Below are 8,420 nucleotides of genomic sequence, written 5' to 3'. Positions count from 1 at the left end.
ATTATTTACCGCAATTATTTAAGAATTGCATTTTTTGTTAAATTTGGCACTGATATATAGCATTGCATTTAAATGTCCTGGGGTGAAAGAGTTAAAGTCGTGTCGAGTCCATTTTCAAATTGCCCCCCTTAACTATCGAATTGCCCCTCTGTGGGGCGTGGTTCCCATGTTGGGAAACACCTATCTAAACCATTTACATTTAAGGTTATTATTGATATGTAGTTGTTTATTGCCATTTTATTCTTTAAATCTTTATTTCTTCTTTGCTATATTTTTTTCCCAATGTAATCTGTTTACAACAAACCCCTTAACATTTCCTGCAGTATTGGTTTGTTTGTAATGAATTCCTAATTTTTTAAAAAAAATATTCTCTGTTGCCTTTTTTTTGTCTTTATTTTTTTTATTTTTTTAATCTTTTATTTATAGTGAATTCAGAGAGAGGAAGGGGGTAAGGGAGAGACAGAAGCATCAATCTGTTTCTGTATGTGCCCCAGCCAAGAACCAAATCAGCCACCTCTGCTTTGCAAGACAATGTTCCAGCCAATTGAGCCATCCAACCAGGGCCTAATTTATTTTATTTTTTTTCTGGGAAGCTTTTTATTTCTCCTTCAATTTTAAATGATATCCTTGCTGGATAAAGTAGTCTTGGTTGTAGGCTCTTCTTCTGCATTACTTTGAATATTTCTTGCCATGCCCTTTTGGTCTCAAATGTTTCTGTTGAGAATTCAGATGTCATTGTTTTCGGGGCTCCTTTGTAGGTGATAGCCTTCTTTTCTCTAGCAGCTTTTAATATTTTATCTTTATCGCTTATCTTTGGTATTTTAATTATGATGTGTCTTGTTGTAGGTCTTTTTGGGTTTCTCTTTAATGCAGTTTTCTGTGCTTCTTGAATATGTGAAATTATTGCTTGCATCAATTTAGGGAGGTTTTCAGCTATGACTTGATTCAATAAAGTTTCTATCCTTTGTTCTTTCTCTTCTTTTTTAGGAACCCCTATGATGCAAATGTTATTTCTCTTCATGTTATCACAGAGCTCTCTTAGATTTAACTCAGACTTTTTGAGTCTCTTTTTTTTCTGCTCTGTTTCTGTGCCTTCATTTATCATGTTTTCTAACTTACTGATTCAATCCTCAGCTTCATCCATCCTGCTTTTACTTCCTTCTATTGTGGTCTTCCTTTCTGATATTGTATTTGTCACCTATGACTGATTTTTTTTTAAATATTTCAATGTTTTTTTTTATACTTGCTATCCTTTTATTTAGGTGACCATCCATTGTTGTTCTAAGATCCCTAAGCATCCTAACAATCATTATTCTAAACTCTGTATCTGGCAATTTGGTTATTTCCATATCACTCAGTTCATTTTTTGGAGATTTCTGTTGTGGTTTTATTTGGATTGCACTTTTCTGTCTTCTCATTATGTCTGTGTGTTTGGGTGTGTTGTTTGTAGAGCTGGTTGAGTCTAGGTTTGGTGTTGTATGCCTCCAATTTTTATTTGTGTTATTTCTAGGTTTTCTTGGGTTGTTATTAGCTGTTGTTTGTAATCCACTGTCAGGTTTGGCTTTTCTAGTTGAGCTGATTTGAAGTCTTGATTTGCTTGTTTTCTTCTGAGTTATCTCAGTGTTAGTCTTGTTTGCTGATCTCAGCAAGGGGCTTATTTGAAACAGTTCTTGTTGTCCAGATTTGGTTTTTCACACTGATTGTTCATAACATAAATTAACTTGTAATCCAGTTTGGTGATGTGAGCTGGGAGTCTTTGCATCTGCCTACTCTGCTGCCATCTTCAGGTCTCTCTAGGACAAATACTTCTTGACAAGTCAACAATTTTCTAAGCCCTTTTTATACTGTTTGTTCACTGCTCCTGCCATTCCCCAGGCACCAGGTGAAATAAGAAACTGCCATTCACCAATAATCAAGGAATATGATAGCCTTTTAACACAGCACTAACCATAACTTTTTATGAAGATGGAAAAAGTTTAAGAAATTTAATATTTTTAAGTGAGAGAAAGGAAGATAGATTTCTTAATGTGCCCCAACCAGGATCCTCCCAGCAACCTCAGTCTGAGATCCATGCTCAGACTAGCCAAGTTACTTTCAGCGCCTGGGGTCAACACTTGAACCAACTAAACTATCGAGCTGATGATTGAACCAATTAAGCCACTGACTGTGGGAGGGTAAGAGAGAGAGAAAAAAGATTGAGGGGAAGAGAAGCATATAGTTGTTGTTTTTTTTTCAGAAGCCAGAAACAGAGAGCAGGGAGGCAGTCAGAGAGACTACACCATGTGCCCGACTGGAATCCACCCAGCATGCCCACAAGGGGGTGATGCTCTGCCCTTCTGGGGCATTGCTCTGTTGTGACCAGAGCCAGTCCAGCACCTGAGGCAGTGGCCACAGAGCCATCCTCAGCACCTGGGAAAACTTTGTTCTAATGTAGCCTTGGCTGTGGGAGGGGAAGGGAGAGACATAGAGAAAGGAGAGCAGGAGGGGTGGAAAAGCAGATAGGCACCTGTTAAGTGTGCACTGGCCGGAAATGGAACCCGGGACTCCTGAACGCCAGGCTGATGCTCTACCACTGAGTCTACCGTCCAGGGCCGATAGTAGCTTTTAATGTGTGCACTGACTGGAGCTCAAACCTGAGATGTCCACATTCTGAGCTAACATTCTATCCACTGGGAAAACAAGCATTGGCTGGTTTTCTGAGGGCCACCTTTGTTTAGCATATAGGGTAAGTGCAGAGGTTCAATAGATGCCCAGATGCCTGGAATACAGTGTTGTGATTTGAGCCAAGATGCTGGAAACTTTCCTGACTGAGGTGGGATGATGATGCTGTTCTTGTCTATAGGGTGGCTTATTCTTTAAGATTTGCTTTGTTAATTTTTGGAGAATACAGTTCAGTGGGAATTCTCTCAGAGATTACTTTATCTCCAAAAAAGAGAAAATTATGGATTAGCTGAGAGGGATAGAAGTCAGGCATGCAAGAAGAATGATTGTGGGTCCTGGCTAGTTAGCTCAGTTGGTTAGAGCTGCTACCTGTAATACCGAGGTTGAGCCTGGGGCAGGGCACATTCGAAAAATGACCAATGACTGCATGTGTAAATAGAACAATGAATAAATGCCTCTCTCTCTTTTTTCTTCTTTTTTTTTCTCCTTCTCCTCTTCCTCTTCTTCTTCTTCCTCCTCCTTTTTTTCTGCTCAAAAATGAATCAATTTGTAAAAAGTATGGTTGGGGAAATATTTTGAAAAGGACTTTCTATTGTATATGAAATGGGCTGACACTGAATAAAACCAAATATGAATATTTGATGTGAAGCTTGAGGAAGGACATATTATTAGTTTATCATCTGTCAAAAACTGTGAGAGAAGCAATTCCTAGTTGGAGTCAGTGGTCTTTATAAAGAACTGTGTTAGAGGAGAGAAGATGGCAGTGGAGTAGGCGGATGCACAGACACCCAGCTCTCAACACCAAACTGGAATACAAATCAATTTAGAAAAAATCAGCATGAAAAACCAACACTGAACTGCAAGAACAGCTCTCAAAAACCAAGGAGCAAAGAGGAAGCCACAATAATCCTGGTAAGGAGTGCCTGAATCTCCTCTGCTTACAGGAAGGGAAGGAGGGGGGTGAGGCTGAGAGCCCAGAGAGGATTTCACAGAGGAAAAAGAGCAGAAACTACTGCTCACAGCCACATACCTGGCGGCCAGGGAGCAAGGTGGGTTGAAAAGACCAGCCTATCTCCCAAGTGGAAAAGACAGGGAGAGGGACAGACTGTGAGGGGCTAAGGTATGCAAGAAACGAAATAAAAAAGCTGACTCATTCGTGCTGGAGGCGGCCATAGCTGGGGGGGGGACTGAACCTTTCACAAAACAGAGCTGAAGTGCTTCCGGATCAGAGATCTCCGGACATCTATCCAGCTCCAATCAGCACAACAAGACACAGCTGAAAACAAGAAGTGGGGAGGAAGGGCAGTAACTCAGGTCTCCATGGAGATCTGAGATACACCTCCCCCTACTGAAGCTGAGAGAAAAAACCCTGCCCCCAATGAGATTAGTTGGAGGAAGAGACCTTCAGCGTCTCAGGTTACACCCACAGCATTCCTGGATACAGTTTCAAGGAAGCCCCCTGCTGAGATCAGTTAACAAGACTATCACCTGTTAAGAAAACAAACAAATCAAGACTTCAAAGCTGCCCAAATCCGAAAGTGGATTACAAATAATAGCTGATACCAACCCACGAAGACCTAAAAATAACACAACTGAAAACTGGAGGCAGACAACACCAAGCCTAGACTCAATCAACTCTACAAATAAAACAAAAAGAAGAAGAAGAAGATGAGAAAACAAAGGAGTGCAATCCAAATGAAACCACAAGAGACACTTTCGAGAGATGAACTGAGTGATATGGAAATAATCAAACTTCCAGATGCGGAGTTCAAAATAATGATTGTAAGGATGCTTAGGGATCTTAGAACAACAATGGAGGGGGAGTTTGAAAACCTAAATAAAGAAATAGCAAGTATAAAAAAGAATCAGTTGGAGACGACAAATACAATATCAGAAATAAAGACCACAACGGAAGGAATTAAAAACAGGATAGATAGAGCAGAGGATCGAATCAGCGAGTTAGAAGACAACTGGAATGAAGGCATGAAAGCAGAGAAGAAAAGAGAAAAAAGACTCAAAAAGTCAGAGGAAATTCTTAGAGAGCTCTGTGACAACATGAAGAGAAATAACATCCGCATCATAGGGGTTCCTGAAGAAGAAGAAAAAGAACAAGGGATAGAGACTTTGTTCAATCATATCATAGCTGAAAACTTCCCTAAATTAATGCAAGAGAAACTCTCACAAATCCAAGAAGCACAGAGGACTCCATTAAAGAGAAACCCAAAGAAACCTACACCAAGACACATCATAATTAAAATACCAAAGCTAAGCGATAAAGAGAAAATATTAAAAGCTGCAAGAGAAAAAAAAGTTATCACCTACAAAGGAGCCCCCATAAGGATGACATCTGACTTCTCAACAGAAACACTTGAGGCCAGAAGGGAATGGCAAGAAATATTCAAAGTAATGCAGAACAAGAACCTACAACCAAGACTACTTTATCCAGCAAGGCTATCGTTTAAAATTGAAGGAGAAATAAAAAGCTTCCCAGACAAAAAACAACTCAAGGAATTCATTACAACCAAACCAATGCTGCAGGAAATATTAAGGGGCCTGATGTAAACAGATAAAGTGGGAAAAGAATACAGAAAAAAAAAGAAAAGGAATACACCTTTAAAGAAGAAAATGGCAATAAACAACTACATATCAATAATAACCTTAAATGTAAATGGATTAAATGATCCAATCAAAAGACATAGGGTAGCTGCGTGGATAAGAAAACAGGACCCATACATATGTTGTCTACAAGAGACACACCTTAGAACAAAAGACACACACAGATTGAAGGTAAAAGGATGGAAAAAAAATGTTTCATGCAAACGGAAATGAAAAAAAAAGCTGGGGTAGCAATACTTATATCAGACAAATTGGACTTTAAAACAAAGGATATAGTAAGAGATAAAGAAGGCCACTACATAATGATAAAGGGAGTAATCCAACAGGAAGATATAACTATTATAAATATCTATGCACCTAATATAGGAGCACCCAAATATATAAAACAGATTTTGATGGATTTAAAGGGCGAGATCAACAGCAATACTATAATAGTAGGGGATTTCAATACCCCACTAACATCACTAGATAGATCCTCAAGAAAGAAAATTAACAAAGAAACAGCAGACTTATTGCAAACACTAGATCAACTCGATTTAATAGATATCTTCAGAACCTTTCACCCTAAAGCAGCAGAATATACATTCTTTTCAAGTGCTCATGGTACATTCTCTAGGATAGACCACATGTTAGGGCACAAAAGTGCTCTCAACAAATTTAAGAAGACTGAAATCATATCAAGCACTTTCTCCGATCACAACGGCATGAAACTAGAAATGAATCACAGCAGAAAAGCTCAAAAATTCTCAAACACATGGAAACTAAATAGCAGGGTGTTAAATAATGAATGGATTAAGAATGAGATCAAAGAAGAAATAAAGAAATTCCTAGAAACGAATGACAATGAGCATACAACAACTCAAAATTTATGGGACACAGCGAAAGCAGTGCTGAGAGGGAAGTTCATAGCACTACAGGCACACTTTCAGAAGCTAGAAAAAGCTCAAATAAACAACTTAACCCTGCATCTAAAAGAATTAGAAAAAGAACAGCAAGTAAAGCCCAAATGTAGTAGAAGGAAGGAAATAATAAAGATCAGAGCAGAAATAAATGACATAGAGGCTAAAGAAACAATACAGAGGATCAATGAAACTAGGAGCTGGTTCTTTGAAAAGGTAAACAAGATTGATGAACCTTTAAGTAGACTCACCAAGAAAAAGAGAGAGAGGACTCAAATAAATAAAATTAGAAATGAGAGAGGAGAAATAACAACTGACACAACAGAAATACAAAATATTGTAAGAAAATACTATGAAGAACTGTATGCCAAAAAACTAGACAACCTAGATGAAATGGACAAATTCCTTGAAACATAAAATCTTCCAAAAGTCAATCTGGAAGAATCAGAAAACTTAAACAGACCAATTACACCAAAGGAGATCGAAACAGTTATCAAAAAACTCCCAACAAAGAAAAGCCCGGGGCCCGATGGCTTCACAATGGAATTCTACCAAATATTCAAAGAAGAACTAACTCCTATCCTTCTCAAACTATTTCAAAAAATTCAAGAGGAAGGAAGACTTCCAAACTCCTTTTATGAGGCGAGCATAATTCTGATTCCAAAACCAGGCAAAGACCACACAAAGAAAGAAAATTATAGGCCAATATCTCTGATGAATATAGATGCTAAAATCCTCAACAAAATATTAGCAAACCGGATCCAACAATATATGGAAAAAATCATACACCATGATCAAGTGGGATTTATTCTGGGGAGGCAAGGCTGGTACAATATTCATAAATCAATCAATGTGATTCATCACATAAACAAAAAGAAGGAGAAAAACCATATGATAATTTCAATAGATGCAGAAAAAGCATTTGATAAAATCCAGCACCCATTCATGATCAAAACTCTCAGCAAAGTGGGAATACAGGGAACATACCTCAACATGATAAAAGCCATCTATGAGAAACGCACAGCCAACATCATACTCAATGGGCAAAAATTAAAAGCAATACCCTTAAGATCAGGAACAAGGCAGGGGTGCCCCCTTTCACCACTCCTATTTAACATAGTCCTGGAAGTCCTAGCCACAGCAATCAGACAAGAAGAAGAAACAAAAGGCATTCAAGTTGGAAAAGAAGAAGTAAAACTATCATTATTTGCAGATGATATGATATTGTATATAGAAAACCCTAAAGTCTCAGTCAAAAAACTACTGGACCTGATAAATAAATTCAGCAAAGTGGCAGGATATAAAATCAATACTCAGAAATCAGAAGCATTTTTATACACCAACAATGAACAGTCAGAAAGAGAAATTAAGGAAACAATCCCCTTCACAATTACAACCAAAAAAATAAAGTACCTAGGAGTAAACTTAACCAAGGAGACTAAAGACTTGTACTCGGAAAATTACAAAACATTGATAAAAGAAATCAAGGAAGATACTAACAAGTGGAAGCATATACCGTGCTCATGGTTAGGAAGAATAAACATCATTAAAATGTCTATATTACCCAAAGCAATTTATAAATTCAATGCAATACCAATTAAAATACCAATGACATACTTCAAAGATATAGAACACATATTCCAAAAATTTATATGGAACCAAAAAAGGACACGAATAGCCTCAGCAATCTTAAAAAAGAAGAATAAAGTGGGAGGTATCACACTTCCTGATATCAAGTTATACTACAAGGCCATTGTACTCAAAACAGCCTGGTACTGGCATAAGAACAGGCATATAGATCAATGGAATAGAACAGAGAACCCAGAAATAAACCCACAGTTCTATGGACAACTGATATTTGACAAAGGAGGTAAGGAAACACAATGGAGTAAAGACAGCCTCTTTAACAAATGGTGTTGGGAAAATTGGACAGCTACCTGCCAAAAAATGAAACTAGATCACCAGCTTACACCACTCACAAAAATAAACTCAAAATGGATAAAAGACTTGAATGTAGGCCGTGAAACCATAAGCATCTTAGAAGAAAACATAGGCAGTAAGCTCTCCGACATCTCTCGGAGCAATATATTTGCTGATTTATCTCCACGGGGAAGTGAAATAAAAGACAGGATAAACAAATGGGACTATATCAAACTAAAAAGCTTTTGCACAGCTAAAGACAACAAGAACAGAATAAAAAGACAAACTACACAATGGGAGAACATATTTGACAATACGTCTGAT

This window comes from Saccopteryx bilineata, unplaced genomic scaffold, assembly GCF_036850765.1.
Source record: "Saccopteryx bilineata isolate mSacBil1 unplaced genomic scaffold, mSacBil1_pri_phased_curated manual_scaffold_178, whole genome shotgun sequence".
NCBI classification, from domain to species: domain Eukaryota; kingdom Metazoa; phylum Chordata; class Mammalia; order Chiroptera; family Emballonuridae; genus Saccopteryx; species Saccopteryx bilineata.
This window is presented reverse-complemented; position numbering follows the sequence as displayed.